Source organism: Hyperoodon ampullatus, assembly GCF_949752795.1.
Source record: "Hyperoodon ampullatus genome assembly, chromosome: 20".
NCBI lineage: Eukaryota > Metazoa > Chordata > Mammalia > Artiodactyla > Ziphiidae > Hyperoodon > Hyperoodon ampullatus.
In genome coordinates this window covers 428,551-456,429 of record NC_136933.1, presented here as the reverse complement: position 1 = coordinate 456,429, position 27,879 = coordinate 428,551, and the positions used below count along the sequence as shown (strand labels likewise).

The 27,879-nt window shown below is 39.9% G+C and overlaps 1 pseudogene across 1 annotated transcript; it reads right to left on the bottom strand.

Annotated features, from left to right (window-relative positions):
- Positions 1-87: 87 nt before the first annotated feature.
- Positions 88-26,517, bottom strand: LOC307068776 (RNA/RNP complex-1-interacting phosphatase-like; annotated as a pseudogene). Its single transcript has 7 exons — positions 26,366-26,517; positions 24,886-24,961; positions 23,774-23,906; positions 20,117-20,244; positions 16,756-16,812; positions 4,385-4,431; positions 88-236 (listed from the first exon to the last, which is right to left on the bottom strand). The product of its transcript is annotated as an RNA/RNP complex-1-interacting phosphatase-like (transcript).
- Between the last annotated feature and the right edge of the window lie 1,362 nt (positions 26,518-27,879).

The window sequence follows — 27,879 nt, the reverse complement described above, 5'->3', positions numbered from 1 at the left end:
TCAACACCTAAGCACCAGGGCAGCTAATGCACTATTCAGTTAATCCTGGCAACGACAGGCAAGGCCAGTATTCCTGTGCCACTTCACTTAGGAGAGGTGCAGCAAAGGGCTGAGGTCACATCGCATGTGGAGGTACAAGGCCTCAATTTGAGGCCCAAATGCCTCTGAAGTCCTCAGTATTTGCAAGTGCCTGCAGGCGTCCAACGTGGCTTTCACAGCACAGCATGCTGAGGTTACTGGTGGATGAGATCAAGCTTCTGGACAGGCCTAAGTATTAACTTGAGGGGCTTCCTTCATTGACAGGGGGCGTGCCACCTTCTGTAAACATCACCATCAAGTGAAACGCTCGAGAAAAATCCTACAGACGTGTCCACTGTCATGGGTGAGAGCTGTGGGGCACGGGCACTGGGCAACGGCTCCAACAGCCACAGGACGCAGGCGCCCAGTGGTTTAGGGCTTCCCTGGGAGGCCTCGTGGGGCTGCTCGGGGGAGTGAGGTTGGGAGATAGCGGCAGGGGTGGGCGTCAAAAGCAATGACGTGGGGAGAAGGGAGAGATGGAGGCAGTGAATAGTGGATAGTGGATAGTGAAAATGGGAAAACTGGCAATTTTCATTTTCAAAATTATTTTTTGAGATGTCATTCACATGCCATAAAATTCGCCTCCTGAGACTGCAAATTCAGTGTCATTTCGTACATTCTCAAGCCTATGCAACCATCACTGTCATCTAAGCCATCACGTATTCATCCTCCAAAAAGAAGCCCCTGTAACCATCAGCTGGCCCTCTTCATCGCCTCCTCCTTCAGTCCCTGCAACCATTCATTTCCTTTCTGTCGCTATGGTTTTGCCTTTTCTGGACATTTCATGAAATAATACAAATGTGGCCACTCTGTGGGGCTTCTTTCACTTAGCATAATGTTTTCAAGTTCGTCCATGTCGTAGCATATGTCACTACTTCATTCATTTTTACGACTGTATAATATTTCACATATACACCACATTTAAAATTTCCATTCTTCCATTGATGGGCATTTTGGTTGTTTACACTAATAATCTCCATTTATTGACAGTTGATTCTGTGCCAGGAAGCACCAGGTTAAGTTACTGACCTTATTTCGCAGATAAAGAGGCTTAGAGAGTGTGAAGAGTTTGCCCAAGATTAAGAGCTAGTAATTGGGGGAACTGGGGTTTGAACTCAGAGGACCTTCAGAGGTACGAAATTCACATGACAGAACATTAGAAAAGGTACACAGGGGTATTCAATGAAAAGTCACCCTTTTCCCCATGTTCCTCAGCCACACATTTCCCTCCTCAGAGGCATCTGCTTTTGCCATGTTGCGGATCCTTCCAGAGAACTATTTATACCTCAACATGTATGTATCACAATTTATTGACTCATCTGTCCCACGGATTTGATATGTCACTTTTATGGTATAATAGATTCTTATACGGACTTATATTACTCTTTTCAGAGCTGTCCTGACTCCTTTTTGCCTATCTTTTATGTTTTCCATTTCTCTAAAATTCTTTTTATCTTCTATTTGATTTAAAAAACATTTTTCCTTGTCTTGTTTGTTTCTCTTAAGGCACTATCCATTATGTTCATTCACCTGTATTATTTTATTTAATTTATTTCTTTTTGGCAGTGTTGGGTATTAGTTGCAGCACGTGGGCTCTTCGTTGCAGTGCGTGGGCTCTTCCTTGCGACTCGTGGGCTCTCTAATTGTGGCGTTTGTGCTCCACAGCATGTGGGCTCAGTAGTTGTGGTGTCGGGCTTAGTTGCCCTGCGGCATGTGGGATCTCAGTTCCTCAACCAGGCATCGAACCTGCATCTCCTGCATTGGAAGGCAGATTCTTAACCACTGGACAACCAGGGAAGTCTCCACTCTTTTATTATTTTAAATTTAGTCGGCTTTTCTAAATTTTTTTTTCTTTTATTTTGAGTTCTGTCCTGAGTTCTATCATCTTACCTAATTCTGGTTTATGCTGTTCGATCATCTGTGTTTTTTTATTATTGTAAAACATAGAGAAAAAAAATTTAGTATTTCAACCATTTTCAAGTATACAATTCAGTAACATTAAAGACATTCACAATGCTGTGCAGCCATCAGCACTATCCAAATTCCAAATAACTATGTCAAGGTCTTCCCTGCTGGTGCAGTGGTTGAGAGTCCACCTGCCGAGGCAAGGGAAACGGGTGCATGTCCCAGTCTGGGAGGATCCCACATGCCGTGGAGCAGCTAGGCCCGTAAGCCATGGCCACTGAGCCTGCGCGTCCGGAGCCTGTGCTCTGCAACGGGAGAGGCCACAACAGTGAGAGGCCTGCGTAACGCAAATAATAATAATAATAATAACTATGTCAAAATATTGAGCAGGACCTCAGAAAGATGGAGGCAGGAGCATAGTTTCTGAATCTCTCCAAACCCTTTCATGGAAGAAGATCAAGTAAAACCAAACACCCATAGGTGGCATTTATCAGCATTTACCATCTCCAGAACTTTTTCACCATCGCAAACAGAGATTCTATACACATTAAAAAGTAACTTCCCATTCCCTCCTCGACACACGTTCTTTCATCTTTTCCATTGTTTTTTCTAACATCTTTTAGCCAACTATGAAATAATAGGTTACAGTTTTGATCTGTTTTTCGGACCTATTTTTTCCAACTTGATTTTATTGTCTGAAGAGATGCTATTCTGCTACTTATTCTCTTTTTTTTTTTTTCTTACACTACCTCTGTACGGGACTTGATCCCAATCCTTTTCTTTTATTGATTTTTGAATGAAAAAGGTTTTAAAGCGCTTTGAAAAGGATGTGAGAGGCCAAGTGGAAACATGGTCTTCATGGCTGTTTCATCAATGCTTCACTTATACTCTTTTGAAATAACTGTTTTCCAGGAGGCATAAACCAGTGGGCTTTATCATTGGACAGAGTGCAGGGAAAGGACCCCACGAAAGCTGATCACTGTAGCAAAAATGATTTAGTTATGATTTCACCCAAGATTGGTCAAAACCCAGACTGGGAAACTCAATGAACCAGAGACGAGGTATAATGCCATCTTTCCTTCTCTCTGCCTCAGCTCTCAAGGATTGGTCACCTACATGTTATTAGTAATTATTAGTTGGTTTCTGTTCATAATTACTATCAGAAGACACAGCACTTATGGTCCTAATTACACTGCCCAGCTACGCACCATTCTTCTTCGTTTTGGCTTCCCGTCCACCAGCACGAACCTCATTTATTTTTGTTCTCCCTTCACCACAGCCCAGTAATGTTTGTGAATGACTCTCAGTCTCACCAGAATCTGTATCTCTCACTCTGCCCCAACATCCCACTGCATCATTCGCTCCCTGAAGTGTACTCTAGAAATTTAGGTAACCTGGATACTTTACCGCTGTTCACCATCTCTTATGAAACCAGAAGAGCAGCTTTCTTATGGAATGACAGAGACCTTGTAAAGAGAAAACACCAGTCTGTAGGAGAAAGGGAAGAAGACAATGATGGAAATAGTTTCTGGAAAACTATTTTTACATTAGGTTTTGTTTGTTCCTGGTAAATAAATGGAAATCTTCTAAACATTAAAAGAAAATCTAGGGCTTCCCTGGTGGCGCAGTGCTTGAGAGTCTGCCTGCCGATGCAGGGAACACGGGTTCGGGCCCCGGTCTGGGAGGATCACACATGCCGCGGAGTGGCTGGACCCGTGAGCCATGGCTGCTGAGCCTGGGTGGCCGGAGACTGTGCTCCACAACGGGAGAGGCCACAACAGTGACAGGCCCACGTACAGCAAAAGAAAAAAAAATCTAACAACTAAATTCAATAATATAGGAATATAACATTTAAAAAATTTTTCTTTGGCTGTGCAGCATGGGGGATCGTAGCTCCCCAACTAGGGATTGAACCCACGCCTGCTGCATTGGAATGGCAGAGTCTTAACCACTGGAGCACCAGTGAAGTCCCAGGAATATAACTTTTAGAGGAGAAGTTATAAACCCCTTGGTTATATGAACTGCAGATTTTTTTTACTAAGAAGTCATGTATTTTAAATGACTTGGAGCTTTAAAGAAAGGAAGGAAGGAAAGAAGGAAGGAAGGAAGGAAGAAAGAAAACGGGACTTCCTTGATTGTGCAGTGGATATAATATCAAAAATAAATAAATTAATTAAATCAATTTAAAAAAGAAAAAAATGCTGAAATCCACTGACTAATTATTCAGGCTGTTATATCTATTTCCAGATACATCCCTTTATAAACTTTTAGTAAAAGGTTATCTTATGTCAGAAGAAATGAATTTCAAACTTTTCTCTTTTTCCAAATTTGAGACATTCCCGTACACTTCTAACTTCAAATTTTATAAAAAAGGAAAAGTAGTGACAAACCTTATACTTACATCCAGTTGCAGCATCTGGCCTCATGCCTTCTATATCAATCAAATATCTACAAAACAACAAAATTCGAGTCATTTGTAAATAAAAAGAAAAGAAAATCAAGTTTTTGTAAAAAAGGTCCAATTTCGCTTTACCAATATAGATATAAAAATCCTAAGAAAATATCAGCACATCTAATCGATAATTATTAAAGAATGATATACACCATGACTACAAAAAGGCGTTACACCAAGGACGCAAGGATAACGCAACTTTAGAAGAGCTATTAATATAATTATTTACAATAATACAACAATTTAATTAATAAATGAAAGAGAATAAAATACAGGACCAAACTAGCAGATGTTAAAAAGTTATCTGATAACATGCAACAGTCAGTTTCGGTGAAAATGCTCTGTATGCTAAAAACAGGAGACTTAATATGACAGAGTATTCATCAAGAACCAACAAATAACAAAAGGCGAATTAGAATAAATATGAACATCGTATCTACAAAACCCTATCTAACCAACCATCGGAGCCAGAAACTTAGGAATCACCATCACTGATGGCTATTTCTCCCTCGCCCTCATCCTCAACCCACCACCAGTGCTAACAATGATACTGCTACATACCTCTAGAATCTGTGCACATCTTTCCACCAAAATGACCACCATACCCTGGTCCAAGCCACCATTATCCCCAATTTCTACAACATTCTCCTAACTTGTTTCCTCTCTTCCACTCTTTCTCCCTGCAGTGCATTCTCCTCTCAGTAGCAAAATGATAGGTTGAAAGTCCACTTGGGTATGTTCCACACACTCAACTTCAACAAAAAAAGTTCAATTGTTTTCTATTACTTTTTTTTTTCTTTTTTTATTAGTTTCTGCTTTATAACAAAGTGAATCAGTCATACATATACATCTGTTCCCATATCCCCTCCCTCATGCATCTCCCTCCCTCCCACCCTCCCCATCCCACCCCTCCAGGCGGTCACAAAGCACCGAGCTGATCTCCCTGTGCTCTGCGGCTGCTTCCCACTATCTATCTACCTTACGTTTGGTAGTGTATATATGTCCATGCCTCTCTTTCCCTTTGTCACAGCTTACCCTTCCCCTTCCCCATATCCTCAAGTCCATTCTCAAGTAGGTCTGTGTCTTTATTCCCGTTTTACCCCTAGGTTCTTCATGACATTTGTTTTTTTTTAAATTCCATATATATGTGTTAGCATATGGTATTTGTCTTTCTCTTTCTGACTTACTTCACTGTGTATGACAGACTCTAGGTCTATCCACCTCATTACAAATAGCTCAGTTTCGTTTCTTTTTATGGCTGAGTAATATTCCATTGTATATATGTGCCACATCTTCTTTATCCATTCATCCGATGATGAACACTTAGGTTGTTTCCAGCTCCGGGCTATTGTGAATAGAGCTGCAATGAACATTTTGGTACATGTCTCTTTTTGAATTATGGTTTTCTCAGGGTATATGCCTAGTAGTGGGATTGCTGGGTCATATGGTAGTTCTATTTTTAGTTTTTTAAGGAACCTCCATACTGTTCTCCATAGTGGCTGTACCAATTCACATTCCCACCAGCAGTGCAAGAGTGTTCCCTTTTCTCCACACCCTCTCCAGCATTTATTGTTTCTAGATTTCTTGAGGATGGCCATTCTGACTGGTGTGAGATGATATCTCATTGTAGTTTTGATTTGCATTTCTCTAATGATTAATGATGTTGAGCATTCTTTCATGTGTTTGTTGGCAGTCTGTATATCTTCTTTGGAGAAATGCCTATTTAAGTCTTCTGCCCATTTTTGGATTGGGTTGTTTGTTTTTTTGCTATTGAGCTGCATGAGCTGTTTATAAATTTTGGAGATTAATCCTTTGTCAGTTGCTTCATTTGCAAATATTTTCTCCCATTCTGAGGGTTGTCTTTTGGTCTTGTTTATGGTTTCCTTTGCTGTGCAAAAGCTTTGAAGTTTCATTAGGTCCCATTTGTTTATCTTTGTTTTTAGTTCCATTTCTCTAGGAGGTGGGTCCAAAAGGATCTTGCTGTGATTTATGTCATAGATTGTTCTACCTATGTTTTCCTCTAAGAGTTTGATAGTTTCTGGCCTTACATTTAGGTCTTTAATCCATTTTGAGCTTATTTTTGTGTATGGTGTTAGGGAATGATCTAATCTCATACTTTTACATGTCCCTGTCCAGTTTTCCCAGCACCACTTATTGAAGAGGCTGTCCTTTCTCCACTGTACATTCCTGCCTCCTTTATCAAAGATAAGTTGGCCATATGTGCGTGGGTTTATCTCTGGGCTTTCTATCCTGATCCACTGATCTATCTTTCTGTTTTTATGCCAGTACCACACTGTCTTAATTACTGTAGCTTTGTAGTATAGTCTGAAGTCAGGCAGCCTGATTCCTCCAGCTCCGTTTTTCGTTCTCAAGATTGCTTTGCCTATTCGGGGTCTTTTGTTTTTCCAAACAAATTTTGAAATTTTTTGTTCTAGTTCTGTGAAAAATGCCAGTGGTAGTTTGATAGGGATTGCATTGAATCTGTAGATTGCTTTGGGTAGTAGAGTCATTTTCACAATATTGATTCTTCCAATCCAGGAGCATGGTATATCTCTCCATCTATTTATATCATCTTTAATTTCTTTCATCAGTGTCTTATAATTTTCTGCATACAGGTCTTTTTTCTCCTTAGGTAGGTTTATTCCTAGATATTTTATTCTTTTTGTTGCAATGGTAAATGGGAGTGTTTTCTTGATTTCATTTTCAGATTTTTCATCATTAGTGTACAGGAATGCCAGAGATTTCTGTGCATTAATTTTGTATCCTGCTACTTTACCAAATTCATTGATTAGCTCTAGTAGTTTTTCGGTAGCATCTTTAGGATTCTCTATGTATAGTATCATGTCATCTGCAAACAGTGACAGCTTTACTTCTTCTTTTCCAATTTGGATTCCTTTTATTTCCTTTTCTTCTCTGATTGCTGTGGCTAAAACTTCCAAAACTATGTTGAATAAGAGTGGTGAGAGTGGGCAGCCTTGTCTTGTTCCTGATCTTAGTGGAAATGGTTTCAGTTTTTCACCATTGAGGACAACGTTGGCTGTGGGTTTGTCATATATGGCCTTTATTATGTTGAGGAAAGTTCCCTCTATGCCTACTTTCTGCAGGGTTTTTATCATAAATGGGTGTTGAATTTTGTCGAAAGCTTTCTCTGCATCTATTGAGATGATCATATGGTTTTTCTCCTTCAACTTGTTAATATGGTGTATCACATTGATTGATTTGCGTATATTGAAGAATCCTTGCATTCCTGGAATAAACCCCACTTGATCATGGTGTATGATCCTTTTAATGTGCTGTTGGATTCTGTTTGCTAGTATTTTGTTGAGGATTTTTGCATCTATGTTCATCAGTGATATTGGCCTGTAGTTTTCTTTCTTTGTGACATCCTTGCCTGGTTTTGGTATCAAGGTGATGGTGGCCTCGTAGAATGAGTTTGGGAGTGTTCCTTCCTCTGATATTGTTTGGAAGAGTTTGAGAAGGATGGGTGTTAGCTCTTCTCTAAATGTTTGATAGAATTCGCCTGTGAAGCCATCTGGTCCTGGGCTTTTGTTTGATGGAAGATTTTTAATCACAGTTTCAATTTCAGTGCTTGTGATTGGTCTATTCATATTTTCTATTTCTTCCTGAGTCAGTCTTGGTAGGTTGTGCATTTCTAAGAATTTGTCCATTTCTTCCAGGTTGTCCATTTTATTGGCATAGAGTTGCTTATAGTAATCTCTCATGATCTTTTGTATTTCTGCAGTGTCAGTTGTTACTTCTCCTTTTTCATTTCTAATTCTACTGATTTGAGTCTTCTCCCTTCTTTTCTTGATGAGTCTGGCTAATGGTTTGTCAATTTTGTTTATCTTCTCAAAGAACCAGCTTTTAGTTTGGTTGATCTTTGCTATCGTTTCCTTCATTTCTTTTTCATTTATTTCTGATCTGATCTTTATGATTTCTTTCCTTCTGCTAACTTTGGGGGTTTTTTGTTCTTCTTTCTCTAATTGCTTTAGGTGCAGGGTCAGGTTGTTTACTCGAAATGTTTCCTGTTTCTTAAGGTGGGATTGTATTGCTATAAACTTCCCCCTTAGAACTGCTTTTGCTGCGTCCCATAGGTTTTGGGTCGTCGTGTCTCCATTGTCATTTGTTTCTAAGTATTTCTTAATTTCCTCTTTGATTTCTTCAGTGATCACTTCATTATTGAGTAGTGTATTGTTTAGCCTCCATGTGTTTGTATTTTTTACAGATCTTTTCCTGTAATTGATGTCTAGTCTCATAGCATTGTGGTCAGAAAAGATACTTGATACAATTTCAATTTTCTTAAATTTACCAAGGCTTGATTTGTGACCCAAGATATGATCTATCCTGGAGAATGTTCCATGAGCACTTGAGAAAAATGTGTATTCTGTTGTTTTTGGGTGGAATGTCCTATAAATATCAATTAAGTCCATCTTGTTTAATGTATCATTTAAAGCTTGTGTTTCCTTATTTATTTTCATTTTGGATGATCTGTCCATTGGTGAAAGTGGGGTGTTAAAGTCCCCTACTATGATTGTGTTACTGTCGATTTCCCCTTTTATGGCTGTTAGTATTTGCCTTATGTATTGAGGTGCTCCTATGTTGGGTGCATAAATATTTACAATTGTTATATCTTCTTCTTGGATCGATCCCTTTATCGTTATGTAGTGTCCTTCTTTGTCTCTTCTAATAGTCTTTATTTTAAAGTCTATTTTGTCTGATATAAGAATTGCTACTCCAGCTTTCTTTTGATTTCCATTTGCATGGAATATCTTTTTCCATCCCCTTACTTTCAATCTGTATGTGTCTCTAGGTCTGAAGTGGGTCTCTTGTAGACAGCATATATATGGGTCTTGTTTTTGTATCCATTCAGCCACTCTGTGTCTTTTGGTGGGAGCATTTAGTCCATTTACATTTAAGGTAATTATTGATATGTATGTTCCTATTCCCATTTCCTTAATGGCTTTGGGTTCATTATTGTAGGTATAGTCCTTCTGTTGTGTTTCTTGCCTAGAGAAGTTCCTTTAGCATTTGTTGTAAAGCTGGTTTGGTGGTGCTGAACTCTCTCAGCTTTTGCTTGTCTGTAAACGTTTTAATTTCTCCATCAAATCTGAATGAGATCCTTGCTGGGTAGAGTAATCTTGGTTGCAGGTTTCTCTCCTTCATCACTTTAATTATGTCCTGCCACTCCCTTCTGGCTTGTAGAGTTTCTGCTGAGAGATCAGCTGTTAACCTGATGGGGATTCCCTTGTGTGTTATTTGTTGTTTTTCCCTTGCTGCTTTTAATATGATTTCTTTGTGTTTAATTTTTGACAGTTTGATTAATATGTGTCTTGGCGTATTTCTTCTTGGATTTATTCTGTATGGGACTCTCTGTGCCTCCTGGACTTGATTAACTATTTCCTTTCCCATATTAGGGAAGTTTTCAACTATAATCTCTTCAAATATTTTCTCAGTCCCTTTCTTTTTCTCTTCTTCTTCTGGAACCCCTATAATTCGAATGTTGGTGCGTTTAATGTTGTCCCAGAGGTCTCTGAGACTGTCCTCTGTTCTTTTCATTCTTTTTTCTTTATTTTTCTCTGCATCAGTTATTTCCACTATTTTATCTTCCACCTCACTTATCCGTTCTTCTGCCTCAGTTATTCTGCTATTGATCCCATCTAGAGTATTTTTCATTTCATTTATTGTGTTTTTAATCGATGCTTGATTCATCTTTAGTTCTTCTAGGTCCTTGTTAACTGTTTCTTGCATATTGTCTATTCTATTTCCAAGATTTTGGATCTGGGAAATAGAATCTTGGATCAGCTTTACTATCATTATTCTGAATTCTTTTTCAGGTAGACTGCCTATTACCTCTTCATTTGTTAGGTCTGGTAGGTTTTTATCTTGCTCCTTCACCTGCTGTGTTTTTCTGCTTTCTCATTTTGCTTATGTTACTGTGTTTGGGGTCTCCTTTTTGCAGGCTGCAGATTCGTAGTTCCCGTTGTTTTTGGTGTCTGTCCCCCGTGGCTAAGGTTGTTTCAGTAGGTTGTGTAGGCTTCCTGGTGGGGGGGACTAATGCCTGTGTTCTGGTGGTTGAAGCTCGATCTTGTCTTTCTGGTGGACAGGTCCACGTCTGGTGCTGTGTTTTGGGGTGCCTGTGGCCTTATTATGTTTTTAGGTATCCTCTCTGCTAATGGGTGGGGTTGTGTTCCTGCCTTGCTAGTTGCTTGGCATAGGGTGACCAGCACTGTAGTTTGCTGGTCGTTGACTGAAGCTGGGTGCTGGTGTTGAGATGGAGATCCCTGGGAGATTTTCGCTGCTTGATATTATGTGGAGCTGGGAGGTCTCTTGTGGACCCGTGTCCTGAAGTTGGCTCTCCCACTTCAGAGGCACAGCACTAACTCCTGGCTGCAGCACCAAGAGCCTTTCATCCACCCGGCTCAGAATAACAGTGAGAAAAAGTAGAAAGAAATAATTAGTAGAAGAAAGAAAGAGAGATTGAAAGAAAGGAAGAAGGGAAGTAAGGAAGGAAGGAAGGAAGAAAGAAAGAAAGGAGGGAGGGAGGAAGGATGGAAAGAAAGGAAAGAAAGGAGGGAGGGAGGGAGGAATGAAAGCAAATGGAAGAGTGAATGGAAGAAGAGAGGGAGGGAGGGAGGAAGGAAAGAAAGAAAGAAAGACAGGAGGGAGGGAGGGAGGGAGGAAGGAAAGAAAAAGAAAGTGGAAAGAAGGGTGGGAGGGAGGGAGGGATGGAGGAAAGAAAAAGAAAGAAGGAAAGGAGGAGCGGAGGGAGGGAGGGAGGAAGGGAAGGGAGGAAAAAAAGAAAGAGCAGGTAAAGTAAAATAGAATAAAGTATGAAATATAGTAGCGTTATTAAAATTAAAAAGTAATTATTGAAAAAAAAACACGGACCGAAAGAACCCTGGGACATATGGTGGAAGCAAAGCTATACAGAGAGAATCTTACACAGAAGATTACACATACACATTCACAAAAAGAGAGCAGGGGGAAAAATCAAAAATCTTGCTCTCCAAGTCCACCTCCTCGATTTGGGATAATTCGTTGTAAAAAGAGGAAAAGGGCGAAAAGTCTGAAATCTTGCTAAGTCCACCTCCTTAATTTGAGATAATTCGTTGTAAAAAGAGGAAAAAAAAAAGGGGGGGAAAGTCTTAAATCTTGTCCTCAAAGTCCACTTCCTCAGTTTGGGATGATTCGCTGTCCATTCATGCACTCCACAGACGCAGGGCACATCAAATGGACCGTGGAGCTTTAATCCGCTGCCTCGGAGGCTGCACAGAGAGATTTCCCTGTCTCTGCTCTCACAGCTCCCGGGTCTCAGCCTTGGACCTGGCCCCGCCTCTGCGCGTAGGTCGCCGGAGGGCGTCCGTTCTTCGCTCAGACAGGACGGGTTTAAAGGAGCCGCTGATTCGGGGGCTCTGGCTCACTCAGGCAGAGGGGAGGGAGGGGAATGCCCTCTCCTCGCGCAGCAGGCAACAAAAGGGAAAAAAGTCTCTTGCCTCTCCGGTATCTCCAGACCCTTTCCCCGGACTCCCTCCGGGCTAGCACTAACCCCTTCAGGGTCTCTTCCTGCCGCCAGCCCCAGACCTCTCCCTGCGCTCCGACTGAAAACCGATACCCGAGCCTCAGCTCCCAGCCCCGCCCGCCCTGGCGGCCAAGCAGACAAGTCTCTCGGGCTGGTGTGTGCCTGAGGGCACCGATCCTCTGTGCCAAAATCTCTCTGCTTTGCCCTCCACACCCCTGTTGCTGTGCTCTCCTCCGCTACTCCGAAGCTTTCCCCCTCCGCCACCTGCAGTCTCCGCCCGCGAAGGGGCTTGTAGTGTGTAGAAACCTTCCCTCCTTCACGGCTCCCTCCCACTGGTGCAGGTCCCGTCCATATCCTATTGTCTCTGTTTATTCTTTTTTTCTTTTGACCTACCCAGGTATGTGGGGAGTTTCTTGCCTTTTGGGGGGTCTGAGGTCTTCTGTCAGCGTTCAGTAGGTGTTCTGTTGGAGTTGTTCCACGTGTAGATGAATTTCTGATGTATCTGTGGGGAGGAAGGTGATCTCCGCGTCTTACTCTTCCGCCATCTTCCTCCGGCTCCCTATTACTCTTAAAGTCTGAAACCTTAAACATAAGCCTGAACGATCGAGCTCCTACCCCACACTTGTACCTCCATTATAATCACATGCTCCCCCAACAGCCCCACCTTCCAGGCCAGCTCCTCCAACACAGCATATGCTTTACTCTTATAGGGTCTTTTGCTATTCCTTATGCTCAGAAATCTCTCCCCAACGTCCCTATCTGGTTCATTCCTACTCATCCATCAGATATCAGCTGAAACATCTGTAAATAAACTTTCTCTAATCTCCATGATGAGATCAAGTCCTCCCTAAAATATGATCTCATGGTACCATGTTCCTCTACTTGGCACTTGTCAGAGTTGTAATTTTACATGCAGAGTATGATTCTTGAATATCTATTCCCTCTCTGGACTGTTAGAATTCACAAAGGGCAGGTCAAGTCTCTTCACTCACAAAATTTCACAAGTCTTTTTGCTAGCACCCAGCACAGTGCTTAAACATAACACATGCTCAATAAGTATTTCCTGCATGAACAACCATAAACTGGTACAGTGTAGCAACATCCACCAAAAGCATAAGGCCATAAACTCTATGACGCTGAAGTTCCATTCTGAATGAAGTAAACTGAGACAAAGCATATATATTGAATGGTGCTCACACAGGAATGTTCATTAATTTCATGTTTTATAATATCAAAAACTTCTGACTTTTATATGTTCATCAGTGAGCAAAGGAACAATGCAGCATTAAAAATAAATAAGTAAAAAAATTGGACCTAATGAAACTTAAAAGCTTTTACACAACAAAGGAAAGTGTAAAGAAGATGAAGAGACAACCCTCAGAATGGGAGAAGATATTTGCAAGCGAATCAACAAAGGATTAATCTCCAAAATATACAAATAGGTCATGCAGCTCACTATTAAAAAATCAAACAACCCAATCAAAAAATGGGCAGAAGACCTAAATAGACATTTCTCCAAAGAAGACATAGAGACGGCCTCCAAGATGGCCAAGAGGCACATGAAAAGTTGCTCAACATCACTAATTATTAAGGAAATGCAAATCAAAACTACAATGAGGTATCACCTCACACCGGTTAGAATGGGCATCATCAGAAAATCTACAAAGAACAAATGCTGGAGAGGGTGTGAGGAAAGGGAACCCTCTTGCACTGCTGGTGGGAATGTAAACTGATACAGCCACTACGGAGAACAGTATGGAGGTTCCTTTAACACTAAAAATAGAATTACCACATGATCCAGCAATCCGACTACTGGGCATATACCCAGAGAAAACCATAATTCAAAAAGACATATGTACCCCAAAGTTCAAGGCAGCACTATTCACAATAGGTAAGCCATGGATGCAACATAAATGCCCATTGACAGATAAAAGGATAAAGAACAAGTGGTATGTATATACAATGCAATGTTACTCAGAGATAAAAAAAAAGAACGAAAATGGGTAATTTGTAGAGACGTGGATGGACCTAGAGACTGTCATACAGAGTGAAGTAAGTCAGAAAGAGAAAAACAAATATTGTATATTAATGCATATATGTGGAATCTAGAAAAATGGTACAGATGAACCGGTTTGCAGGGCGGAAATAGAGACACAGATGTAGAGAACAAACGTATTGTCACCAAGGGGGGAAACTGGGACAGGGTGGGGGTCGGTGGTCGTGAGATGAATTGGAGGATTGGGATTGACATATATACACTAATATGTAAAAAATAGATAACTGGTAAGAACCTGCTGCATAAAAAATAAATAAATTTTTAAAATTCAAATATAAATTTTAAATAATTAATAAATTAGTTAATTTTAAAAAAAAGAATGAGGTTGGAAGACTGTCAGAACAGCACACGGAACACACACTCAAGCCCTGGAAGATGAGGAAGTGACATAAGTCCCCCACTTCGGATGACATCTCCCTGCCTCACAAGTCTCAGTCCGACTGGGCTAGCTTTGGCAACGGGACGGAGCTGGATCAGGAGCCGCTGCTGCCATATCTGGATCAAGTTCCACTTTGGGTCTATCATTCAACACCTAGCCAGATTCGCCTAGCAACTCAGCTGAGAGGAACAAAATAGGATAGCTCAAAGAATAGGCCTCACACTGCATCAGCCTAAAGGTGTTTTATGACCCTGGAAGAAATGGATCAAAAGAAAGGATCCAGGGGACTTCCCTGGTGGTGCACTGGCTAAAGACTCCACACTCCCAATGCAGGGGGCCCGGGTTCATTCCCTGTTCATGGAACTAGATCCCACACGCATGACACAACGAAGAGTTTGCATGCCACAACTAAGGAGCCCAGCGGCTGCAACTAAGACCCGGCACAAACAAACAAGAAAAAATCAATCAATAAAATAAAACCAATATTAAAAACAAGATCCGGGAGTGTGTGATCTGTATGATGGACTTTGCTTATGAGAACCCAGTTTGATTTCTGCTGTGTATGCAGATCACCTGGGCTGTACAGATGACTGGCTGATGAGATCCCTTACGTGCCCCTCCTGCATGGAGACAGTTGATGCAGCACGGCTTTTGTCCTACGAGTCTAACTGAGCCAGTGTCTCTCACCTGACTTCAAGAGAACCATCATTTTTGGTGGTTTTGATCTTTTGTCTTTGAGCCCAAAGAGCCGGGGATTAGGAATTAAGATCATGCATGAAAGTTTCCTAAAAATTCCTGAATGGCTGAAGATGTTGGGGAAAAGTACGTGATAGTTTAGAAATTTAGGTGGAAAAGTAGGATGCTATTTTTATGGAAAGCCTTCACCCAGGGTTTAAAAATATAATTGTATTTAGATCTTGTTATTGCTCCAGTACATAGCATTTGTGTAAAGTGTTACAGCACCTATATATGTTTTAATTCTGTGTGAAGGATTAGCATAAAGATAGTGGTTGTTTTTCCTAAGTGAGACAACTTTCTGCTTCCCCCTATCCAAATTCTTTTCTGAAGTTGCTGGCATCTCGGTCAAGGTTTTACTTAAAGCTACATTTTATAACACTGGCACACACAAAAAAGTAGTTTTAAGCTTGTTTGCATAGTTCTTGTTTTTAAGAATAAACATAGAGCATTTATTTTTTACTTTATAGGAACTCCACAAGTTAAGGTCCCATTATTCTTTTGCTGTGATTGTTGTTACTATTGATGGTGCTGTTTTCTGTCTTTGCTGGTTCTTTCTAATCTACCATTTGTCCTTATTGGCATACGATCATCTCAGGGTCACAAGATGGCGGCTGTAAACCAAGGATCATATTCTAACAAAACAAGGAGGAAGCAGAAAAAGAGTCCAAATGGTCATTTTCATAATGCATATTTATCATTTTCAGAGAAAAATATCATTCTCATAAGCACAATAACAGCCTTCCCCTAATTACTCATTTGCCAAAACAGACTGATATGACCATTCATAAGACAATTTATGGCAAAGAGGGGTATGATAATGATTGCCTCAGCCTAACAAGGATTTATCCACTAAAGCTGAATGCTTCACTCCTCAAATAAATCAACACTTTTCTACAGACAAAACACAAGTCTCTTGAAGGGTTCTTCATAAGTGCATTATTGAAGAATTTAGTATGTCATAAGCACTTAAGGATTTGACATTCAACTGTAGTAGTATCCATGTTGGTTAATTTTCTTACAAGCCCCATGATGAGTTTGAGAAAAACTGAAAGAACCAGACTATCAGGTTCTATTAAATTCTTACATGTATCTTGCTTAAGTTTTTGTTCATTAATTTATATCCAACTACCTAAAGCAAATTTGGAGAAAAAATAAATAAATAAGTAAATAAATAAGATTGAGGTTTCCAAATATTTTCATAGGAAGATGTCCACCATATATTAAATTATAAACCAGAATGTCTAAATACTATACCATTAAATCACATGTACAGTCAGTTCTGTATATCCAACGTTTTCATATCCTACAGATACGGAAGGCCAACAATACTACACCATTTTACATACGGGACTTGAGCATCCTAGGATTTTGGTATCCATGGGGAGTACTAAAAACAATCCCCTGCAGATACCAAGGGACCATTGTATATGCTTCTATCTGGATTTTTTATGTCTCAAAAATTTGTGCTAAATTATTACTTGTCGTAACCTCTGAGTAGGGGGCAAAATTGCCTTCCACTTCATACACTTCTCTGACTGCATTTTTTGCATTCAGCTTACATTAACTTACATTACTACTGTAAACAGAACAATTTAAACATGGTCTGCCTCTTGGGGTTGGCAACTCACCAGCAGATGTGTTAGCCAGTCCTGTTTAAATCAGGGGTACAGTGGACACCAATAAGTCTGTATATAAAAAGGCAATATGGAATTAAGTAAGCGAAGTAGAAACACTAAAAACAAGTTATACAATTTTCTGAAGAGTAGCCTTTATTAGTTACCACAGCACGACCACTATCCAGAAAAGGAAAAACTCTGAAGAAAAGAGTGTTTTTGCAAGAACATACTATAAAGAATTAACTATTATAAAGTCAAAAGTCATTGTGTCTGGGAATTTTTGCATAGCCTCCAATCAGATGCAATTGTGTGGAATGGAGAATGTCCATCAGGAACTGATTTGACTATAGTAAAAGGGAGTGGAAAAAAAAACAGGCTATCAGAAGAATAGAATTTGTTTTTGAGTGAAAGAAATGGAATGCCTACACTTTTAATGCTCAATATTAAAAAGGAAAAACAGTTTCTGAAGGGCACTTGGGGTCCCAAAGCACCTCCATTCCTTCTCTCATTCACTATTCCTCACATGCCAGGGATCTATGTGCCTGTGCAGTTCTCGGGTGTGTAGCACCGTGCTTATTTCACAATGAAAAAGTAAGGCTTCAGACGTAAGCCTAAGCTGCACAGCAGGCAAACAGAAAAGAGACTAGAATCGAGTCTCACATTTTTCCAACTATGCCACAGTATTTCGTGGACCAGTACTTAATAAAATTATATGAGGAAGTAAATAAAAAACAACAACATGTAGCTGATCTCTGCAAAAGGTATGTCTGTGACTATGTGGTGTCTGGCATTCGTCATCTCCTGCCTGGATTACTACCGCCCTACAATTCTAACAATTTGTTCTATTTCAACTGATCCTCCACATGGAAGATGTTACATTTCTAAAATAGAATCTTGGCTGGATGGCTCTGTTGCTTAAATATCTTGACTTAGCGCAGAATAAAGCCCAAGTTTTTAGCACAGCACTGAGAACTCTTTATAAACAAATACCAATCTGTCTTTCCAACAGAATGATAAGTTCAAACTAAATTACAAGGACCTACATCATCCACCTCCCTCCTTTCCCTTGCCAGCCACCCTGATCCCATTCTCTACTGCCCTGCCCTCACTCACTTTCCCCTGTCCAGCCACACTGCCCTCCATACTATTCCTCAAACATGCCAAGCACCGTCGTGCCTCAGGGACTTTGCACCTATTATTCCTTCTGCTTCAGAACACACCCTCCCAAACCCATCTCCACTCTCCCAGATATCCAATGGCTTTTTTCTCACTTCAAGGCTCTGCTCAATCGACATCGTAATAGAGGGGACTTCCCTGATCACCTACCACATTCCCTCACCTCTTCATCTTCTTTTTTTATTCTCCAAAGCATTTACCACCATTGACATTCCACATATTTACTTATTTATTCATCTCTCTCCCGCACTAGAATGTAAAGTACATAAGGGCAAGAACTGTTAATACTGCCTCGAACACTGCCTTCAACTTAGAAGGTGTTTTATAAATATTTGCTGAAAAGGAACGTATGAATTCCTTGCCCTTTCACACTACCCTCTAGTCACACAAGAGGCTGCCCCTCCAGAGCACATGTTCAAGCCCAGTGCCTTTGGTACCTGTTTGCAATAGCTGGGCTGTCCTTTCCTCATTCCAGCAAAATCCTCTTCCACAAAGCTCAGCTCAAACGCTGTCTCCTCAGTCAGGCCTTCCTCAGTTTCTCCTCTATATTCCTGCTGCACTTGATTCTTTTATTATAATTAACCCACTTATAGTCACTACATGTTTATCTTACAAGATAACTCTAAGTTGCTACTGAACAAAGACTTCTAGTCACCTCTGTATCCCCGTGCCCTAACAACAAACCTATAAGGCTCTCGGTGTTTACTAAAACAATTTATTGTCTGAGTCTCTTCGAATTCTAGGGAGTGGATAGTATAGTCTCTTCCTCATTATCAGTGAGCCTGGCATCTGTGGGAGGGGCTTATAGCAGAGGAAGCCACCAATGGATCATAACTAAGGTCCTGAGACTGCAGTGGCAGAGATCATGGTGAAGTTAGCCCACTGCATGCAGAAGACCCACAGAGGAGTCAGCATATGCAATGGACTACACTTGGTATAACATGTGAACAATCAAGGTTGACAAACGTGCTCTCATGCACTGGTAAGGATCTTCTAGCCCATGTGGAGCACACAGAACACACACAAAGGAGCCTTGAGGAAGTGAGGAGGCCGGCAGCTGCACCCTAATATCTTAAGAGGTAACATTTCTGTGACTACAGTTTACACAAATCAGAAAATTTGCCTCCTTTCTAGACACCCTGGTTATCACAGGCAAGGCCAAGACTCTCAAGTTTTAAAGCTAAAGTGCAGGGAATATCTGTGAATAGGGTTTAAGATGTTTAACAGCTAGGACCTGCATTAAGCAACCAGGTTATTGAATGAAAATTTATCTTGAAATTCCAGTCTATCCCTCTCTTTCTCGCTTCCTATCCCCTATCTTCCCACCTCCATCTCTGTTCCTTCTCGCTACTTCCTGTTTTATGTATATATGTGCATCATTTTTATATAAATGGAATATGTACTGTCTGTTAAGTTTATTTAAAAAAGTGAACACTCCTCAGGCTAAACTTAGAAAGAGGAAAAAACGAACACGTTCTCATGTGGGTCAGTGGTGATCCAAAGACAAAAGATACCTCAGTCTTAAAATATGGCAAATACCATGTTCCTTCTGATAGTTAGATCGTAGAAAAAGGCATGGACGGTATTAAGACCTACTATCAAGAGAGTACATCTTAAAACAGAAAAAAGAAAACACCAGCCTTTTAAGTTTTTCCTGTCTGTCAGGATAAGAATAAGAGGTGGTAATGTTCTTCCTCACTTGCACCCAAAGTATAAAAGCAGTATAAAAGCAGCAAAAATATCTTAAACACATATGATGAGGAAGCCACTCTTCAGGTCCACTCTGTTTTGTTTGGCCTCTAGGTATCTGTCTCACTCCGAACTTATGCTTTATGTTTTCTCTTTTATATATGCTAAGAATCTGAGAATCTTATCCTTTTCTTCCACCTCTCAAACAATAAATAGGACAAAAGAACATTTTTATGTCTTTTCCATTCAAATGTTTAAAAAAGAGATAAATAAGCTAGTTCAGTTCATATTTCTCACAAAATTCACTTTCCAAAAAACTAAATTTTTTGTGACCATAAACAAGAAAAACACCGTACTGTATTAGCACCATCTGACATTTCCACCTTGATGTTACTAAACAAAACAGGCCTAATGTCACAACTATTAAAAATGATAAAAATCCCCAACCCCACTCAAAATGCATACCAAAGTTCAGGTAAAGGGAAAAACAAAACAAAACTAAAAGAATTCACCATTATCTTTATTTTCTTTCAGAAACCCATTAACAGCACATTGAAATTTAATAATAGTGTCATCATCTGGCACCGGATGCCCAATTGTACAAATGTTTAAGTAAGGAATAGTTTCTGGTAAGTCCTATAAGGCAAAACCATGAAAATATGTATTATTTCCTTTGCAGGAAAAGAATAAAAATTTAATTAGAGAAGGCAGAATATAAACCAAGGGAGGACATTAAACTTAGTATGTCAGTCATTCTGATAAGAACCATTTTCTCCAAAGCTGCTTTAACAAGTATCACTTGATTTTCATTAAAACTGCAGAATGGACAGTTACTAGGCATGCAAAACGAAAAGCAAATCTATGTGAATGACTGAACATGTAACTCAAAATGATAGAAACAGTTCTACCTATATTTATGTTCTATCTCACATTTCAGGGGCCATACAGAGGCTGTGATTTAAGTAGAATAGTAGAATAGAGTCAGAAAAACTTGGATTCGAATTAGGAAATAGAGCAAATTTCAGGCAGTGTTGCGAACTGGTATTCTTGGGGTGGGACAAAGTAGACTATCAATAGAAGACAGAAAAGGATAAGTGAAAATTCTCTAGTTCTGAATTTAAATGGAAAGTAGCAGTATGAACCTATGACATATTTTAGAAATATTAGCAACAAACATACATATTGCCTAGCTCTGACCACTGAAAAAGTCTAGAAACAACTGATGTCATGTCAAAAGGACTCAGGAGTCACTGAGAAGCTCCAACTGGCCCAAGATAGGGCCTAAGTTAGAATAATAACTATAGCAGAGTCCACAGAGATCTGAATAAATAAATTAAAAAAAATTGGTCACCACTGGAGGATATTTGTGAATCAACTCATTATTTTGAAAACTGTTAAATAAAAGAAGGGAATCATGCCTCTACAACTGGTAGTTGATGAGGTGAATCTTCTCTTCATAGAAATATACCCAGCTAATAAGTGAAAAAAAGAAAAACCGAATTCACCATTTTATTTATTTAATTTTCAGATACGCGGGCCTCTCACTGTTGTGGCCTCTCCCGTTGCGGAGCACAGGCTCCGGACATGCAGGCTCAGCAGCCATGGCTCATGGGCCAAGGCACTCTGCAGCATGTGGGATCTTCCCGGACCGGGGCACGAACCCATGTGCCTTGCATCGGCAAGAGGACTCTCAACCACTGCATGACCAGGGAAGCCCCCACCATTTTTGGAAGCCTCAACTGAATTAATGGATGTAGGTATGAATCATCAGTGACTGCTAATATCACAGAAAGAGACAATTATACGTCTCCATGGAAGAACACATCATCACCTATGAAACTGTCTTGCCACAACAAAACATGCAAGCTTCATTCTGATCAACTACCAATTTACAGGAAATAAAAGGATTGAAGAATATGTTAACAACACATGGAATGTAACCATCAAAATCTACATGGGACAAATTACCTGCTTTCTTTAAAAATAAAATTCAAGGAGGAAGAAAAAGTGAGAAAGACATGGAGGGAGAACCTATAGATTAAATAAGACTTCAGAGACCTAACAATCAACAGAAAAGTGTGGACCTTATTTGAATCTAATTCAAAATTCTTAAAAACAATTTTTTATGACATTTAGGAGACAACTGCAAATTTGAGCACTCAATGGTTATTTACGATTAAAAAATGATATTAAGGAATAAAAGTCCTATACTTTAAATATACATACCAAATATATATAGGTGAGGCTTCCCTGATGGTACAGTGGTTGAGAATCTGCCTGCCAATGCAGGGGACACGGGTTTGAGCCCTTGTCTGGGAAGATCCCACACGCCGTGGAGCAACTAGGTCCGCGAGCAACAACTGCTGCGCCTGCGCTTCCGGAGCCTGTGCTCCAGAACGAGTAGCCATGATAGTGACAGGCCCGCTCACCGCGATGAAGAGTGGTCCCCGCTTGCCGCAACTACAGAAAGCCCTCGCACAGAAATGAAGACCCAAAACGGCCAAAAAATAAATAAATAAATAAATAAAAATAAATAAATAAATAAATAAATAAATAAATTATTCCTTTAAAAAATATATAGGTGTAATTACATGTTGTCTCAGAGCTGCTTCAAGATAACATGGAATGGAGTGAAACAGGTGGGGGTATAGATAAAACATGACAGCCATCAGTTGGTAAATATTAAAGCTGGATGAGTTCATTTGTATACAGGGAACACTTACAGTATTTTGTATACTTTTGTATATGTTTAAAATTTGTGATAATTGTTTAAAAACAAGACGACACTTTAGAAGACAGTTTGGCAGTTTCTCAAAGGTTAAACGTAGAGCTACGATATGATCCAACAACTCTGCTACTACCTACACTGCACAGCTAAAAGGACTGAAAGCAGGGATTGGAGCAAATATTTGTACACCAATGATCATAGCAGCATGATTCACAATAGCTACAAGGTGGAAACAACCCAAGTGTCAATCAACCGATGAATAACAAAACATGGTATATACACACAGTGGGATTTATTAAGGCAAAAAAGGAATGGCATTTTGTTACATGCTATAACATGGATGAACCTTGAAAACACTAGGTTTAGTAAAATAAGCCAGACATAGAGGATAAATATTGTAGATTCCACTTACACGAGGTACCTAGAAGAGTCAAATTATAGAGACAGAAAATAGAATAGAGGTTACTAAGGGCTGGTGGGAGGGAAAATGGGGTTGTAACTGTTGGACGGTTACAGAGTTTTTGTTGAGGATGATGAACAAGTTTTGGTTATAGACAGTGGTGATAGTTACACAACACTGAGACTGTATTTAATGCCACTGAACTGCACATTTATAAATGGTTAAAATAAATATGATTTATGTATATTTTACCACAGTAAAAAAAAAAGAGGAATAACTGAGTTGAAATTTCAGTTCTTCCTTGTCCGAGACTCAGTTTCATCGTCTGTAAAATTAGTAATTGTAGTTGTCTATCCTCTGAGCTTAGTGCAGAGTAAGCACTCAGAAGGAGATCTCAGTACTACTTCCACTTCAACAGCAAAGGATTGTTGTAAGGATTAACTAAGTCAATGGATATGAAAGAACTTTCTAAATGGCTATACAAATATTAACAAACTTTAGGTGTTACTGTCTCCCAAGGCCATGGAACAGGTCAGAAGAAGCATAATTCTTTTGCACTGGTATGTCCTACATGGGCCAAGAGAATATATGGGTTTCTGTACTCTCTCAGAAGGTATTAGGAAAAGAAAGCATAAAACTTAGAGAACAATTGTCTTTTACCCTGATGCTTAAACATGCTCAGGCAACTGCTTAAAAGAACTGCTAAAGACATAATGGACATACCTTTCTTTCCTTTTAGGCTACTAATATTCTTGCTAAAACTTTATTTCGTTTTCAAAACATAGAACATGGAAGCTTATAGAATTTCTTCAGCATATCTACAGCCTACTGCCAAATACTATAGTTCAATTCATATCTTTCATCCCATTTTGCAACAGCAATTACAAATGTGTATTTAAGGAAACCACTAGCTTCCCTTTCTGAACCCATGAAAAGAAGGCCAGGATTCACCTTAGCATAAGATGATAGCTACTGAATTACTATGAATTATGACAGTATCAGAAAGAAGGTCGTTTTCAGTTATGGGTTCCATTTACCTCTGGCTTATAATAGCGGCGTGTGTACGTTAGGTCAATTATCAGCCCGAGTTCTTCATTCTGTTCTTGGATTTTGTTAAAAAAGATGCAAGGGGGAAAAACATTCTTCTGGAGCAAGATTCTTTTCAAAACTCTGTCAGAAAGAATAAAATAAGAAGGAACATGTGTATAAAATCCTTTACTATATTATCCATTTATTCAAACCCTGTGATGCTAACATATGAGACTCAAAATAATGTTTCCTCCTCTGGAATTTACAAGCGATATTACAATCCTTTCTTCCAGAGAGATTAGACGGAAGAAAATAAGTTCACTTCTATATATTTATTTCTATGTGTGTTTATTTCATGTTGGTGTCCTAACTGGACTGTAAATTCCCAGAAGGCAGGGACCACATCAATTTTGCCTACCACTGGATGGCCAGCTCCAAGCAGAGTGCCTGTAAGTACACACATAAATAAATACTTCTTGAATATCTACCTATATGAAGGATGGCTTTCACTGCTAAATATTCTTTTACGTATTTGGCTTTTTTATGTTCTCTCTTCCATTGATCTGTTTGGTTACTCAAGTGCCAGCAACACCCTTTTCTTTTTAAATTAGTAGTCTAGTTTTAGAGCAGTTTGACATTCACAGCAAAACTGAGCAAAAAGTACACAGTTCCCACTTATACCCTCTCTCCTTCACCCACACAGCCTTCCCCATTATCAACATGCCATACTAGTGTGCTTCATTTGTGAGAATTCATGAACCAACACTGACACATCATTATCAATCAAAGTCCATAGTTTATTGCATTCATGGTACAAGTAACTGACTATTTCTTTATTTCTAGTATAGTCATCCCCAAACATTTACATACTGAGATACATATTGCTGTCTTAATCATTACTTTATTCTTTATTTATAGTTAGGGCATTCCATTGGGATTTTTTTTAATTAAGTACAAAACTAGGTTGTACTTATCTATAAATTCCATTTCTGGATAGTAAAGGAGGTATTAAAAAGTATTTGCTATAAAGAGGCAAAATGGAGTATGACGGTGTTGAGAGCCAGGGCTCTATATGGTGAATTCAGATTTCCGGACGAATACGGTAATAACTTTTGCTTACCTTTTTTAAAGGAACTTTGAAAGCAATGAAACGAGTCCCAGGCGTCCGCTGTCCAACTGGGAGATAGTCCTTCCAAATATTAATATATTTTTGTTAGGCAAATTTTATGTTAGGCTATTTCCCTGCATGGGATGAGTGTGCCCTGAAAACGGAAAGCATATCCCTCTATAGTAGGTCCCTCTTCTTTCTGCTTTGCATTTTGCTGCTCCACTTATTCAACCCCACCTTGTAAGAAGCTATACTTCCCTTGTTCCTGTTTTCCCATCTGGAAAACAGATAAAAGGCAACAAAACAATGCAAAGGTCTCAACCAATAAGGGATATCGAAACCCAGAGATGGCCAGACCTTCTGAATCCCTGATACAACCTAGCCCGGTGTTGACTACAATGGTATCATTAATACATGCATGTTGACTGAAAGTGTTTGAACTCAATTCTTCCACTTCACAGTTTTGTTTTAGTCCTCATAGAAAACTTGATGATAAAATTCTTAATGCTAGGAATCACAGTGAACAATAATATCTGAACCGGTTGCTGTAAGATGAGCGAGAACTAAGCTTAATTCAGTGTATCTGAAGCAAAGAAAGTGAGGGCAATAGTGGCACAAGATGGGGCTAGAGAAGCAGAGAGGATTCTAGACCAAGAAGAGTCTTAAAGGCCAACGGTGTGTTTTCTATTCTCAAAACAATGGTTTTCAGCGCTGTCTATGAGCAATGTTCCAACTTGCTTTTAAGGTTTCTTGTGTGAAGAATGGATTGGAAGGAAACAAGAAATATGGACACGAGTTAGCACCTAATTGCAACACACAGGCAAGTTCAGTATTAGGATTTGAGGAGGAGTTGACAGATTCAAAAGAAACTCAGGAGATAAACTGAAGCGGGCTTAATGGGCTATGAGATGGAGGAAAGGAAGGTCTTAGGGAATTAAAGGGTTTACTGCACACATGAGCAAAGTCCCAAATCAATCATTTGAACGTACAGAGGGAGATCTCTCAAATGACACCGGTTAGCAAGCAACAGTACGGCCTTTATAATTCCTAGAGACAACACAAATCAACTGCTTCGATGGAAAAGTCGGCAGTACCCGTGCGTTTTTTCACTCAACTTAGTTGCAGTTCCTCTTACTCACATTTTCTCTGCCAAAACAACACAGCTTGAGGAATAGAAGGGGACTCCATTTTGGTAATTAAGGAGTGTCCACAACACTCACAGTCCCATCTTAAAAAGCAGTCCCTCTGCCTTTTACCCGAGGAGAAATGGCCAGAGCCTCCCTTTTAAAACGGTGCGGGGAAATCAGAACATCTCACACTGTCCCTTTCAACCACTGTGAACTGAGCCGCGACACGACCAATACCCCCTATAGCACAGCGCGGACGGGGCAGCGGCCGGGGGCAACAGTGACAGGAGACAGCACAAGACACGAAGCCCAGGCCCAGGGGCTCTGAGCTCCGCCGGCAACGCCCAGGGGCCGAGGCGTATTACCTTTCCAGGATGTGCTTTCCGCCCTTCCTCCTGGCTGACGAACGTCCGGAAAAGCAGCGACGCTGACCCCAGCTCACACGGGCAGGATGCCACTGCCTCATGTCACCCCCAACATGCCAATCACCCAACGCCAAGAGTGCCAAAGTCGCCAACCCGGCGGCCCTGGTGCCAGCACACGGCGCCGAGCCACAAACGCCCAGGCACAAGCCCACGCTGCTCGCGCAACTCTTTCTACTGCGCAGGTGCCACGGCCCGTCCGGATGACGTCATCACGCCGGCGGACTGAAACGCTTCATTAGGGAAGAGGACTCTGACGGCTGCAATTCCCTCCTTAGCCGGAGGCTGGTAGCAGATGTTCATTAGTTCGTGTGTGTACCCTTCAGAATTCCACTCGTATGGGACATGGAAAGTTGTCCCACTCTCCCAGTTTCTTGTGTGGTTTTTTCAGATATTTCCCAAATGCTTACATTCACACTTGTTCTATCTTGTACGTATTTCTACGTAATGGATATCCTGTATTTTATACAAGAGCAGTATAGTATACACAGTCTACAATCTGTCTTGGATAGTGATGTTCCCAGTCAATTTTTGCGTACATCCCTTCTATTCTCTTTAATAGCTGCGTCACATTATATAATTTACATGGCCAGTCCAATATTCATGGACTTTTGTTTTCAGATTGGGGATATTTAGTTTGATTTTTGTTTTTGACCTCTGTTACAGACAGGCTGCAATGTGAACCTCTTTATACATGTGTAGAGTTATATATAAATTTCTAGACGTAGAATTTCTGGAATGAAAGAGATGCAAACTTAAAATATTGAAAGATTTTCAATCAATCTAATCTGCCTAATCAACCTTCAAAAATATTCTATCAACTTATACTCCACTCATAGTGAAACATTTATTGGGTTTCTATTATGTGCCTGGTACATTGCTGGAGGTTGGTTGACAGTATGTATTTACATTTTAGACAATACCACAAAAAGCCTGAGAGAGATAAGAGTGGAGCTCAAGTATAACATTTCCTCACAGTAGCAGGCATAGGGATCTGTACCTGTTAGAAAAACTGTGAATCCTGTCACAAGTGGAACAGCAAAGAACAGCATGTCCTACAGTACGTCTGAAGGTAAAATGGCATACTAAATTCCATTGTTATTTATAATAACAAGTGTTTTTTGTTAGTTTTACTGTTTAGTTCCTCATTTCTGAAAGTATCTTACATACACTGTTAGTAATCTTCACAACCATTTGAGGTGGGTAAACTGAGTCAGGAAGGTCAGAATTATTGAATGAATGAATGAATGAATGAATGAGTAAAAAGATCACTACCTTTAACGTATGTGGGACACTCATAGTCTAACCAACTTTCAATCCACAAGCATTAATTTACAATTCTGAAAACTTCCACATAATTACAAATGGGACAATACTAGTAAAGTACTATTTAACTAAAGAAAAGATACAAGTGAGCACAACGTACACAACGTACAAACTTACGATTAGGCACAGTC